Raw genomic sequence first — 14,706 nt, 5'->3', positions numbered from 1 at the left:
ACTTAGAACTAGTTAAACCTAACTAACCTAAGGACATCACGAACATCCATGCCCGAGGCAGGATTCGAACCTGCGACCGTAGCGGTCTTGCGGTTCCAGACTGCAGCGCCTTTAACCGCACGGCCACTTCGACCGGCGATAGCGCATCACACAGCGCACAAATTACCCACACTTATCCCAACGAACTTTACACAAATTTCAAACCATTTTCCTTTTGCTAGCTGACCCTTTCCCCCGCCTCCCCCCCCCCCCCCCTCCGCCCCACAAACTAACGAAAGAGACAAAAACTTTATCAGTTACTTACATTTTCAGTGTTCATGCAGTTAAACTGCACCACCAGGCATGACGATTTATTTTGTTACTTATTTAATACTAACTTTATTCGCAACACAGTGTAGGGAGTATCCACATATACCAATGAACGTAACAGTGACATCATAGTAAGTTCCGGTCGGCCGCGAAATGTAAACCACTGCGTAAATCAAAAATGTTTTATTTGCAACACTTATCTACAATTTCCAGCTACGTATGTATACAGGGTGTTACAAAAAGCTACGGCCAAACTTACAGGAACATTCCTCACACACAAATAAAGAAAAGATGTTATGTGGACATGTGTCCGGAAACGCTTAATTTCCATTTTAGAGCTCATTTTAGTTTCGTCAGTATGTACTGTAGTTCCTCGATTCACCGCCAGTTGACCCAGTTGACGAGAATCCGCACGCAATCGTGCAATCACGTTATCAACACAGATTTTCTGTGAAAGTTTGAGCAGGAATTGTTGGTGATGTCTTGATTGGGCCCAATGTTCTTCCACCTACGCTCAACGGAGCACGTTATCATGATTTCATGCGGGATACTCTAGCTGTACTGCTAGAACATGTGCCTTTACAAGTACGACACAACATGTGGTTCATGCACGATGGAGCTCCTGCACATTTCAGTCGAAGTGTTCGTACGCTTCTCAACAACAGATTTGGTGACCGATGGATTGGTAGAGGCGGACCAATTCCGTGGCCTCCACGCTCTCCTGACTTTCATTTATGGGGGCATTTGAAAGCTCTTGTCTACGCAACCCCGGTACCAAATGTAGAGACTCTTCGTGGTCGTATTGTGGACGGCTGTGATACAATACGCCATTCTCCAGGGCTGCATCAGCGCATCAGGGATTCCATGCGACGGAGGGTGGATGCATGTATCCTCGCTAACGAAGGACATTTTGAACATTTCCTGTAACAAAGTGTTTGAAGTTACGCTGGTACGTTCTGTTGCTGTGTGTTTCCATTCCATGATTAATGTGATTTGATGAGAAGTAATTAAATGACCTCTAACATGGAAATTAAGCGTTTCCGGACACATGTCCATATAACATATTTACTTTCTTTGTGTGTGAGGAATGTTTCCTGAAAGTTTGGCCGTACCGTTTTGTAACACCCTGTATAGTGGCCGCTCCAACTTACATATTTCTTGTGGGCTTTTGCCCACTCGTCGCTTTTAGGGTGCCTAAAGGATGCAGCGTTCTCGGAATGCTATACAACAATTCAAACGAATAACGTTAGTAGTTTTATTTCTATAAAACAATTGACAATACATAACTTTGGAGTTACATCGTTGTCGCAAGTAACATGCGAACATTAATAATCGTTGCTATAGTGAAAGTCCAGACAAGTAGCTGATAAGGTTCACAACTAGTTGTTCTTGTAGCATGCACCGCAAAGGGGAGACGGAAGGCAAGTAGGCTCCAAAAATCCGATTTTTAGATTTTAACATATCTGAAATGCCTAATCTTTCCTGCGTGAAATAGTTTTTGTTTTATATAAACACGACAATTTTTTCGTGAGGTGTCATGGTTTTCCTGACGCTCTGTGCAATCCGGGGAGGGTGACAGCAAGGCTTATGACCGGGTATTTGCAGAACAACCCTTTGGTCCTAACGTCACAATTTCTAAATTAGAGTGCATTGGGCATGTCCAGAAGAGAATGGGGTCCAGGTTGAGAAGAGTATTGAAAGAAAAGTCAAAAAAATAGTATTGGAGGATGGTAAGAAAATAGGTGATAAAGGTCGCCTGGCAAATGTTGAAATACATAGATTACAGATTTATTACGGCTTGGCCATAAGTAGAAATGTAGGGAATTTAGAAAACACGAAAAAAGCTGTATGGGCTATCTTTCCTATAAGCTTTCAACAAATGAAAATCCAGTGCACGGTCTTTGCCCGAATGATCCTGACACTTGGTGCAAGTACAGGAGAAGTGTCAGATACGACCACAAAGATTCTTTACCTGCATCAGTAATGAATGAAATTAAACCCATATTTAGAGACCTTGTTGAAGAAATGTCTTCATAGGAAAACCCAAAATTTAAATGAATTTGTGAATTCTGTCATTTGGAACCGGTTACCGAAAACTGTATTTATTCAGCTTACAACTTTCAAATTTGGTGTTTTGGTGTTATTTTATGCTTCAATGATGGTGTCATTAGAAAAATGGATGGTTTGTTTTGTGACGTCGTTCGTAGCGACAAGCAATTCGCTGTAGAAACGGCTTACGAAGTCACCGCCACACTTTTAATAGCGGGCCGACCGGTCCGCTGGAACAGTGAACAGAAAGATGAAAACCCAAACACTCTGATTAAATAAAAGTCGGTACTTATCTTTATTAACGAAGATACAGAAACACAGTAGTGAACTCCGTGTCTACCGAGATCTGTCTAGTTCGAGTCGGAGCGGCTAGGTCAGCGTCGGCTGACGACAAACAACAACTCTGCTGCGATGAACACACAACTGACTAGCAAGTACACAATTCGGTGGCGAGTATACAACTGAGCGGCGAATACAGAACTGTCCTAGCGCTCGCGACTCCAGCGCTTAAGAAACCAGAAGCCAGCGGTGGCGCGCGCAGACTTGCGGCGATTTCCTGTCTCACTGGCGCTGCTTATGCGGACGGCGTCCGGATTTTGATGCTGCCAACCTTTTGGCAGCGGGCTCGGGTGGCATTACTGGCTAGGATATAACAGTTTGGAATTATTGGGCATAAAATCTAGTGGAAGTGCTGCAAAATCCTTGGTGCAAATAGATAAAGAGAATCCGCAAAGCAGGTATTGCTAATAAATGAAAAGCACCAGTTTGCTTTTGTTCTATGATATTACTTTTATTGTTAACCGGTTTTCGGCTTACAAGGCCATCTTCAGAATGTTGTTCTACCAAGAACCGACGGAAGATTCTGTTAAAAGGTATTGCTAATTTAAAATGCACAAAAGAAGCCAGACAGAAAAGAAGAGGAACCAAGAGAAGAAAAGAAAATCGGTATGATTCAGATGATGCTGAGTATGGTGCAGGGAAATATTAGAGGTAAGTAATTCTCATCAATAACTATACTGGAATTGCAATATTAAACTTTAAAACGATTTTTCTCAAAACTGCATTTATTTTACTTTCAGGTACCATTATTTGATAAACTAATGGGGTTAAAAACATGAAATTTGGTCAATTTGTACTGCAGATGGTATATGTTTTTACAAGTAAATTGAGAACCACCAAACAATCAGAAACTGTTTTATAATAATTAATGTACAAAAAAAGTTAAATTTTGCTAGTGTAAGAATGAAAACTTTTTTCTTCAAAGCTGTAAGAGGTATTATGTTCATTTTACTTGTAAACTGAGGCATGTATGTTATGTATATGCAGTAAAGATGTCCCTGTTTTATCACTTATAGTTCTTTTGAAAAGTGTACCTATTCAAAGGGTAAAATAGCATTGGCAGATTAGGGATAAAAATTGCCTTCTACTACTACTACTACTGCTACTACGTGATCAGGCCCAGTGGACCACACGCATCTACAAGTTTCCTCCTCCACTGTATTCTGTCCACTGCTGATATCTGCCATCCGTTCACATCTATTGACACTTGGTTTAAATCTTCATAGAGTCCATCCCTCCAACGCTTCTTGGGTCTCCCTGGCGATCTCTTTCCTGTAGGTGTGAAATCCAGGAGCTTCCGAAGCCATCTGTGGTCCTCCATCCGGGCCACATGGCCGGCCCACTGCATTCGTTTGGCTTTGACAGTTCCTGCTATTTTGGGTTGCTGGTATAGTTCCTCAAGCTCTTGGTTGTATTTGATCCTCCATCCCCCTGTATCTGCATCCGGAACCGAACCGAAGATCTTCCGAAGCACTTTTCTCTCAAAAACAAGGAGCTTATGGAAGTCCTGTTTCCTGATACTCCATGTCTCACAGTCATATAGAACAACAGGCTGGATCAGGATTTTGTACAGTCGAATCTTGAACTGTCTGGAGAGATATCTGGACCGAAGCAGTTTCCCGCTTGTATTCTGGCATTGATCTCTGCTTGACATGACGAGTTCTCACTGAAAAGTGCCCCAGTATTTGAAATCTTGCACTCTCTTGTAGGACTGGTTCCCAACCTGCAGTGATGGTAGATGATCAGCAGTCTGACTCTCCTTAAGTCAGTACACCGAGGCGATCCGAGTTCCGAGGTGTCGCTCTTGGCGCTGAGCGGTCCAATTTCGCGCACCATTGGCCGACGTTCCCTCACCGCCTTCTCTGTTCTCGCGTTCCGCATCTTCGTTCCGGCGCTTGTGGTTACGCCAGAACATTTCTCATAGGGTTGTACTAACTTTCCAATAAAGTCGTCGTAGAAGGCAGCCGCCTGTGCTTTCTTCCAATTCTCTGCGCTGGCAACAGCTCGTTGCCTGTGTCAAACTGTTGTCTTCATAGCCAACAGTTCATATGGGCAGAGACAGAGGTGAAACTCAGAGGGAAATCATTAGGGCTACTTTGTGGGTGATCAAACACGTCCCATCGGAAACGCTGCGGGAACATCATCGCTGCCCCAGCAGAATGTGGCTGAGAATCGTTTCGAAGAAGGAAACGCACGATGGTTATGCGGGCTGCATAGCTTCAGGCGAAATTTCTCACCAGGCCCTCCCACTTGGAAGGAGACACTATATTCAAAGCATCTTTATGTGCTCACTGTGCTCTCAGAACTGAAAAGAGGGACGTGACACGAACGACGGGTGTGCTCGTGTCACTGGCCAATACATCTGTGCAAAGCTTCATCGGATTTTAACTGTGGTTTCCATTCCGTGACCAGTCGAAACTTACTTTCCGAATAGCCCTCATATAACTGTAGCACATTTAGTTCCGAGGGTTGGTTGGTTAGCTGGTTGATTTGGCGGTGGGGCGGGGGGGGGGGGGGGGGGCGTGCCCTTTGAAATGAACCATTCTGGCATTTGCCTGAAGCTATTTATTGACATCAAGGAAGCGTCGTCCTACCGCATGCGAGTCCAGTGTGCTAACCACTGCGCCACCTCGCTCCATACAAAGATAAGTGATTAACATTGAGAAGCATGAAAAACTAGCGTTTCTGTAGATGGGAGATCGATTCCCTGAATAACTGGTGGTGGTGGTTGTGGTGGTGGTGGCGGTGGTGGTGGTGACGTGGGCCAGGGAGAGGAGGGGTGGTTTCTGGTAACTTATCCTCTACTTGATATATTCACTTGTTGTGCCGTGGAGAGTCTTGGTTCTCTCGCCATGTATGTGCCTAGCGACTCTGTCGGTTACACGAAGTTAACTCTTGCTGCTCCTGTTTGACCATCGCTGCCCGCTGTTTGCATACTTGAGGTCGGCTGACGTCCGGATTTGTGACTGTGTGGGTTGCATAAGCTGACCGCAGCGTGGTGGTGCGGTCAAGTCGTACAGTATTCATGGGAAAACTGCCGGAAGCGCTTCCGCAACGTCATGAGTATTTTGGAATTCGCGCCTATTTAAGGTTGACGTTTATGTAGGATGCATGATTCTAAGCATTAGACTGAGTTTCTGTGTTGTTAGTCCGCAGCTCGTGGTCGTGCGGTAGCGTTCTCGCTTCCCGCGCCCGGTTTCAGGTTTAAGTAGTTCTAAGTTCTAGGGGACTGATGACCATAGATGTTAAGTCCCATAGTGCTCAGAGACATTTGAACCATTTGAATCTGTATTGTTAAGAAGACTTGAATGAAAATGTGGTGGAAGACAAATGCAACATAAACTGCGCAGTCATTTTAACAGCTCATGCATCCATTTTAACAAGCTAACGAGAATAACACATAAATTAACTAGCGATTGAAAAGCAACAAAGCGTGTGGGAAAGTTTGAACAGCAGGTGATATACGGAAGTTCTGGAGATAGGACTGTAAGCTAGTTGACAGAGATACTAAAAAACATTTGGGAGACAAACTTCACCTAGTAATCGCACTTCTGTTTCGCAAAAGAAAGGGAACATGACCGGCATTGTAAACTTACCCTCCCACACATCACTATTAAAATTCTCTGTCTCAGCACAAGCTTTGAAAGCTTCGTGAGGTGTAAGATACACAAAAGAAAAAAAAAATTCCCTTTTCTTCATTTTATTTTCTTGTTCTTGGCTCTAGCTCTTGCGTCTAGGGGTACACTATTTTTGATTTTGTAGGTTCATGGCGGTCGGCAGCTCGTGGTCTTGCGGCAGCGTTCTCGCTTCCCACGCACGGGGTCCCGGGTTAGATTCCCGAGGGGGTCAGGGATTTTCCCTGCCTCGAGATGACTGGGTGTTATTGTGTCGTCTTCATCGTCATCATTGATCCCAATTACGGTCGGGGGAAGGCAACTGTTGTGGGTTGGCAAGACAGCCAACCCACTATGAGAGGAAGCCGAAAGGCACGCGTTTAAGCTCACGCAGGCTGGCGTGAGGTCTGGAACAGGTCAAGGAAATGAGACTAGCAAAAAACGTACGTAGCTGCTGGAATACTTATCCATAAATGGTGAACATCGCTCTTGACGGTACATGTTTTACAGCATCAGTAGTAACTGGTAATGGCGCCTTGCTAGCAAATGACGTAGCTGAAGGCTATGCTCACTATCGTCTCGGCAAATGAGAGCGTATTTTGTCAGTGAACTATCGCTAGCAAAGTCGGCTGTACAACTGGGGCGAGTGCTAGGAAGTCTCTCTAGACCTGCCGTGTGGCGGCGCTCGGTCTGCAATCACTGATAGTGGCGATACGCGGGTCCGACGTATACTACCGGACCGCGGCCGATTTAAAGGCTACCACCCAGCAAGTGTGGTGTCTGGCGGTGACACCACAGCAACGACAAACCACCTCCGCTTGGACCTCGCCTAGTCGGCGGGGCGGGTCTCCCGTATCGTCCCCTACGTTCCACGTAGTATGGGACCTCTTCAGCGTCATCAGGTTCATGATGACTAAATAACTGATGAAGATTTGCCCGTATTATTGTTGAATTTTGTTCTTTGTCACATTTTTCATTGTCATACCGTTTTTATAATTTACACTTAATATTCCAAATTACATTGTTGGCGTCTATCATATAAATACGTCTGTCTCCATCAGAGGCATGCCCATTACTACTCACATTCTGTAGTACTCACAGTATTCCAAAGAGTTTACAAAACAACAGACTTTACACAGTTCCTTGACAAAAGAAGAATCTTTACTAAATCACACCATTATTTAATAAATGAATGCAGAAAAAATGTAATAATTAGCTACAAACAATCCTGTTGGACGAACATCCGCAACTGAGCATTATGACAGAGGTTGAAATTACTGGTCTATCTGGTGCCTGGTACCACTTTCGTATTGACACAGGTTTCACAGCACCTAGCCCGACCGGCGGTTCCGAAATGTTTTTTAAACTTTTTTAAAACTCTTTAGATTTTTTTGGTTTTTATGTGTGTTGTGGAGTGTGAAAATTATCTTCCGTCTTTTGCTATTTCCACTACCGCACCTGAAGATAGGCTTATAACAGCCCGAAACCGGTCGTGTAAAATTAAAGAAATTTGCAACTACAGGTGTATTTTCAACCTCTGCTGTAATAATTAGCGTTAGATTGCGCAATTAATAATATGAATTTTAAATATACCACTAATTTCGTAATTTCAAATATTTTTTAAAACAAGAGTAATTTTAACTGTACGTACAGAGTACTATCAAATCAATTTCTTTTTGTACATTTTAGTCTGAAATATAATACGTCGTATACAAAATCATATGAAATTCTTCCAGTGAAGCAGCAGAGAATGTTCACCTATAGCAGATTCGGAATTAACTCTGGTATCGGCTACGGCTCTGGTACCGCTGTCAGTGGTGCAGCGGTCATGTACCAAACAGTTTTGTCTAGTGACTTCGGTTTTATACATCTTATGGAAACGAATGACGAGGAGAGCAGTTGTTTCTTAAATTTTGTGACAGTGATTTTATATCAGCTGGTCTGCGTCATGTGTCTTTATGTCCAAATGGTTTATAAATGTTAATCTATATCAGATACGAAGATGACACCTTTAGTGTGTTGAAACCGGTTATCAAGTACAGGGTTATTACAAATTATTGAAGCGATTTCACAGCTCTACAATAACTTTATTATTTGAGATATTTTCACAATGCTTTGCACACACATACAAAAACTCAAAAAGTTTTTTTAGGCATTCACAAATGTTCGATATGTGCCCCTTTAGTGATTCGGCAGACATCAAGCCGATAATCAAGTTCCTCCCACACTCGGCGCAGCATGTCCCCATCAATGAATTCGAAAGTATCGTTGATGCGAGCTCGCAGTTCTGGCACGTTTCTTGGTAGAGGAGGTTTAAACACTGAATCTTTCACATACCCCACAGAAAGAAATCGCATGGGGTTAAGTCGGGAGAGCGTGGAGGCCATGACATGAATTGCTGATCATGACCTCCACCACGACCGATACATCGGTTTTCCCCTTACAGAGGCATCCAGAAGCTTTAAACTGCACATACCATCGCCCAATGGAGTTAGCAGTTGGTGGATCTTTGTTGAACTTCGTCCTGAAGTGTCGTTGCACTGTTATGACTGACTGATGTGAGTGCATTTCAAGCACGACATACGCTTTCTCGGTTCCTGTCGCCATTTTGTCTCACTGCGCTCTCGAGCGCTTTGGCGGCAGAAACCTGAAGTGCGGCTTCAGCCGAACAAAACTTTATGAGTTTTTCTACGTATCTGTAGTGTGTAGTGACCATATGTCAATGAATGGAGCTGCAGTGAATTTATGAAATCGCTTCAATCATTTGTAATAGCCCTGTAAACAGTATTTAAGCGATCTTGGCTTTTGAATTATTTGTAATAAAGGTAATGTTAGAAAAGAGTGTCCTATTACAACATGTGTAACTATACAGCTACCACGCTGACGCACGTCAAATACAAGATTCTCTTCAAGGCCGTATTGAACAGAGGCGAATCCCAACTAGACACAACTATGGGAATACCAGAGAGAATTCAGAAAAGGGCGCACTTGCACCGATACTAGACCTGAAGTCACACTTGTAGTGATCACTCGTAGAAGTCACACTTGTAGTGATCACTCGTAGAAGTCACACTTGTAGGGATCACTTGTAGAAGTCACACTTTTACTGAACAGATACTCGACCCGAAGTCAGTGCTACAACAATTGAGAATGGCTGGGAAGAAGTATGTCGCCGTCTTTGGAGATTTTAAGAAGACGTATGGTTCGACTGTGACCTACGTCGACAAAGAACCCTCATAAACTAGGACAGGACCAAAAGACCCCTACCTTATCCAGGAGACTTTAAACGGTAAAAAATCATGAATTAAATTCAGAGGAGCATTTTCAACAACGTTTGAAATCACGACAGGACTAAGACAGGGAGGTGAGCTCACCCATCTCCTCTTTCTCCTACTGCAAAAGACAATAAGGGTCGAAACGAGATGGCAAGACAGGGACTACTCCGCGACATCGCTCTGGGCCATGAGCGCACTGCCGATTGCCTGGTGTTTGCAAACGACATGGAACTTGTGTGTAATCCAACATAAACTTTACTAAATCAGCTCATTGCTTTCAGGAAAAAGTATCATAGGTAGGTCTCAACGGGTCGCTTGGAAAGAAAACATAATAAGTCACGAATATCAGTGGCTCCCCCTGCACACTGCAGAAAATTAAAGAAAATACCAGTAGATTTAAAAACCTGCGAGAATAGCTGGAACGTAATATTTCCAAAAGAACAGCATTATCAACTCTAGTAAACAAGCTGAAGCTTGCGTGCCAGCTGACCGAGAGCACCTATAACAGAAAGTACACTCCTGGAAATGGAAAAAAGAACACATTGACACCGGTGTGTCAGACCCACCATACTTGCTCCGGACACTGCGACAGGGCTGTACAAGCAATGATCACACGCACGGCACAGCGGACACACCAGGAACCGCGGTGTTGGCCGTCGAATGGCGCTAGCTGCGCAGCATTTGTGCACCGCCGCCGTCAGTGTCAGCCAGTATGCCGTGGCATACGGAGCTCCATCACAAGTTTTAACACTGGTAGCATGCCGCGACAGCGTGGACGTGAACCGTATGTGCAGTTGACGGACTTTGAGCGAGGGCGTATAGTGGGCATGCGGGAGGCCGGGTGGACGTACTGCCGAATTGCTCAACACGTGTGGCGTGAGGTCTCCACAGTACATCGATGTTGTCGCCAGTGGTCGGCGGAAGGTGCACGTGCCCGTCGACCTGGGACCGGACCGCAGCGACGCACGGATGCACGCCAAGACCGTAGGATCCTACGCAGTGCCGTAGGGGTCCGCACCGCCACTTCCCAGCAAATTAGGGACACTGTTGCTCCTGGGGTATCGGCGAGGACCATTCGCAACCGTCTCCATGAAGCTGGGCTACGGTCCCGCACACCGTTAGGCCGTCTTCCGCTCACGCCCCAACATCGTGCAGCCCGCCTCCAGTGGTGTCGCGACAGGCGTGAATGGAGGAACGAATGGAGACGTGTCGTCTTCAGCGATGAGAGTCGCTTCTGCCTTGGTGCCAGTGATGGTCGTATGCGTGTTTGGCGCCGTGCAGGTGAGCGCCACAATCAGGACTGCATACGACCGAGGCACACAGGGCCAACACCCGGCATCATGGTGTGGGGAGCGATCTCCACACTGGCCGTACACCACTGGTGATCGTCGAGGGGACACTGAATAGTGCACGGTACATCCAAACCGTCATCGAACCCATCGTTCTACCATTCCTAGACCGGCAAGGGAACTTGCTGTTCCAACAGGACAATGCACGTCCGCATGTATCCCGTGCCACCCAACGTGCTCTAGAAGGTGTAAGTCAACTACCCTGGCCAGCAAGATCTCCGGATCTGTCCCCCATTGAGCATGTTTGGGACTGGATGAAGCGTCGTCTCACGCGGTCTGCACGTCGAGCACGAACGCTGGTCCAACTGAGGCGCCAGGTGGAAATGGCATGGCAAGCCGTTCCACAGGACTACATCCAGCATCTCTACGATCGTCTCCATGGGAGAATAGTAGCCTGCATTGCTGCGAAAGGTGGATATACACTGTACTAGTGCCGACATTGTGCATGCTCTGTTGCCTGTGTGTATGTGCCTGTGGTTCTGTCAGTGTGATCATGTGATGTATCTGACCCCAGGAATGTGTCAATAAAGTTTCCCCTTCCTGGGACAATGAATTCACAGTGTTCTTATTTCAATTTCCAGGAGTGTATTTATCCCGTAATACAAAACTGAAGCACAACAAGGCCGTCATTCACTGTGCAGTCCTATATGCATCAGTGTTTCTGCTACTCAACAGTAAGGGTCTCACACACAAACTCGATAACCAGGACTGAAGGATACTGAGGAAGGTACTTCTACAAGTCCATGAAAGCAGTAAATATGTGATCTGCTCTTAAGTTAATCCCTGTATCTCTCAAAAATTACACTGGTTTGGTATTTTTCTATAAATTGCACTTTAACACAAAAAAGACACAACACGCAGGAATGATCCGAATGGGACAGAACTCGGCAGATGTGACGAACATGTACAGACAAGCAAATGATGAAAATTTCAGAAAAAGTGGATGACGTATTCAAGAGAGAGAACTTCACAAACTGAGCAATTCAGGAACGCTTTGGTCCATCTCTGGCTCTCATGCAAGCAGTTATTGTTTGATGGCCGCGCGGGGAATCCGAGCGGTCTGAGGCGTCTTGTCACGAACCGCGCGGCATCCACCATCGGAGGATCGAGTCCTCCCTGGGGCATGGGTGTGTATGTCGTCCATAGCGTAAGTGAGTTTAAGTTAGATTACGTATCGTTTAAGCTTAGGGACCGATGACTTCAGCAATTTGGTCTCATAAGACCTTACCACAAATTTCCAAATTTCCAATTGCATGATTTCCTCCTGTGGGTTGTCGTGCCAAATTCTATCCGATTGCCGTGTCAAAATCTCGAGTTGCCTGGAGGGCTTTGCCCAAAATGCTCCGAAAGTTCTCGGTTAGGGAAATATCTGGTAACCGTGATGACCAAGGCAAGATTTGGCACGCAGCAAGAAGAGATTTTACAACTGTCACCGTGTGCGGACGCGCGTTATCTTGCTGAAATATAACCCAGGATGGCTTGCGACGAAGGGCAACAAAACATAACATAAGAATGCCGCGAATGACAACCAAAGAAGTCCTGCTATGAAAAAGAAATGGCAATCCAGGCCATCAATCTAGGTTGACGGACGATATGAGGCGTGACAGCTGGTATAGTATCACTGTCCGGGGCATCTTCAAACACGTCTTCGTTGGACATTTGGGCTCAATTCGAAGTGGGACTCACCACAATTCTACTCCAGGCAATGAGATTTCAGGTCAGAGACGTGTCTGAAGACGCCCTGCAAAGCAGTGGGATACTGGGATACCATCCTGACTGCCAACCCACTCCCCCCCCCCCTCCCCCCCCCCCGGCTTATGTGGTCGAGCGGTTCTAGGCGCTTCTTCAGTCCGGAGCCGCGCGACCGCTTCGCAGGTTCGAATCCTGCCTCGGGCATGGATGTGTGTGACGTCCTTAGGTTAGTTAGGTTTAAGTAGTTCTAATGGGACTGATGACCTCAGTTGTTAAGTCCCATAGTGTTCAGAGCCATTTTTAACCCCGCCCCCCGTCCCCCCCAAATAAGACCCACCAACCAAGAGTGATAGTCTGGTATGCCATTTGTTTTCACAACAGGATAACTTTGGTTATCATCCGTGGCACAGCAAGTCACCCTGGCCCTACATTTCAGCAGGATAAGATGTGTTTTAGAAACACATCTTCGTGTTTGCCAAACGCTACCTTGGCCGGATCTCTCAACAGCTGAGAACGTTCGGAGCATTATGAGCAAGCATCTCTGGATTTTGACGTTGGACAGAATTTGTCACGATATTCCTCACAAGGACATCCGGGTTCTGTCAGTCAGTGCCAAGTCGTGTAGCTGCTTGCATAAGATCCTGTGGTGGAACAACGCATTCCTGACTTGTTCATTTTGTGAAGTTCTCACTCTTGAGTAAATTATCAATTTTTTCTGAAATTTTAATCATTCGTTTGCCGGTACTTGTACGTCACATCTACCGATTTCCGTCCCATTCGGGTATTTCCTTCGTGGTGTGTCATTTCTTTTTTATCTTAGATTCTGAAAGATTACCAAATCTGGAGCAGTAGAAATACTGCGAAAAAATCACGGACGTCGCTAGTAAATGACATCTAGACTGGTAAGGCCACGTCTACAGGATGCAGCCTAGAAGTACGACCCTCAGTTTCTCGCATGCTGGCGAAAGAGGAAGACCAAGTCACCATGGTTGATGCAAATGATGAAAGATCTGGAGGGACTGGGAGGTACAGAAGGAAACGGAAAAGATCGAACATTTCTCAGTGAGGTTCCAGGACAAACCACCAAGAAAGATGACGCGGGCCCCCTAGACAAAGGAGAGGAAGGAATAACAGTACGAGAGTGCGTGCAACTACTAGGCAAATTTCAAAACCCTCTCCAAACCCAATAATTGAGTGGGTTGGTTCTTAACTGACCTGTACGAAACAAGAGGACACGGAAGAATGGAAAAGAAAATCCAGGATTTGTTAGATGACTATCAGTTCGGTATTAGGAGAAGCGAAGCCACCAAACGCCTTGTTATTGGTAACTCAGGCAAGATTTAGTAAAAAGGAAGACGCTTTCGTAGGTTTTGGTGATCTAAAAAGATCGTTTGACAACGTAAAATGTTCGAAGGTGTTTCGAATTCTCGGAAATGTAGCAATAAGCCATTGGCAATGAAGGGTACTATGCAGTGCATACAAAAAGCAAGAGGGAATTGTAGGAATAGAAGGCCAAGAACTAAGTGCTTCGATTAGAAAGGGTATAAGTCCGGGATGTAGTCTTTCACAGCTAGACTTAGTCGATTCCTGGAAGAAGCAATGACGGAAATTAAAGAAAAGTTCAGGAGAGGAATTAAAAGATAGGGTGAAAAGATACTGTGGCATTCATTATCCCCCGTCAAAGTGAAGAAGAACCAAAAGGCGTTGAACGTTCTACTTAGCACGGAAGATGTATTGAGAATAAAATACTGAAAGACTATAGGAGAAGAGCGATAATTTTAACATAAAAATTGCGAACTTTTTACTAGAATAAGTAAACGAATTCTGCTATCACTGACGCATAATAATGATGGACAAAGGAAGAAGGACGTAAAAGTAAGACTAGCACAAGCGAAGAGGACATTCCTGGCCAGAAGTCCACTGTTCTCAAACACCAGGTTTAATTTCGGTGTCCGTCCAGAGCACAGCACCGAAATTCCATCCGCACCTGGCGACTCAGTTCTCCTCAACTGGTTCATTTGCTTCTCAGCGCCAATGTCCTCCTTACGGGGATTCGTGCAGTGGTCAAAAGATGGTATG

Source organism: Schistocerca americana, chromosome 9 (genome assembly GCF_021461395.2).
Source record: "Schistocerca americana isolate TAMUIC-IGC-003095 chromosome 9, iqSchAmer2.1, whole genome shotgun sequence".
Classification (NCBI taxonomy): domain Eukaryota; kingdom Metazoa; phylum Arthropoda; class Insecta; order Orthoptera; family Acrididae; genus Schistocerca; species Schistocerca americana.
This window is presented reverse-complemented; position numbering follows the sequence as displayed.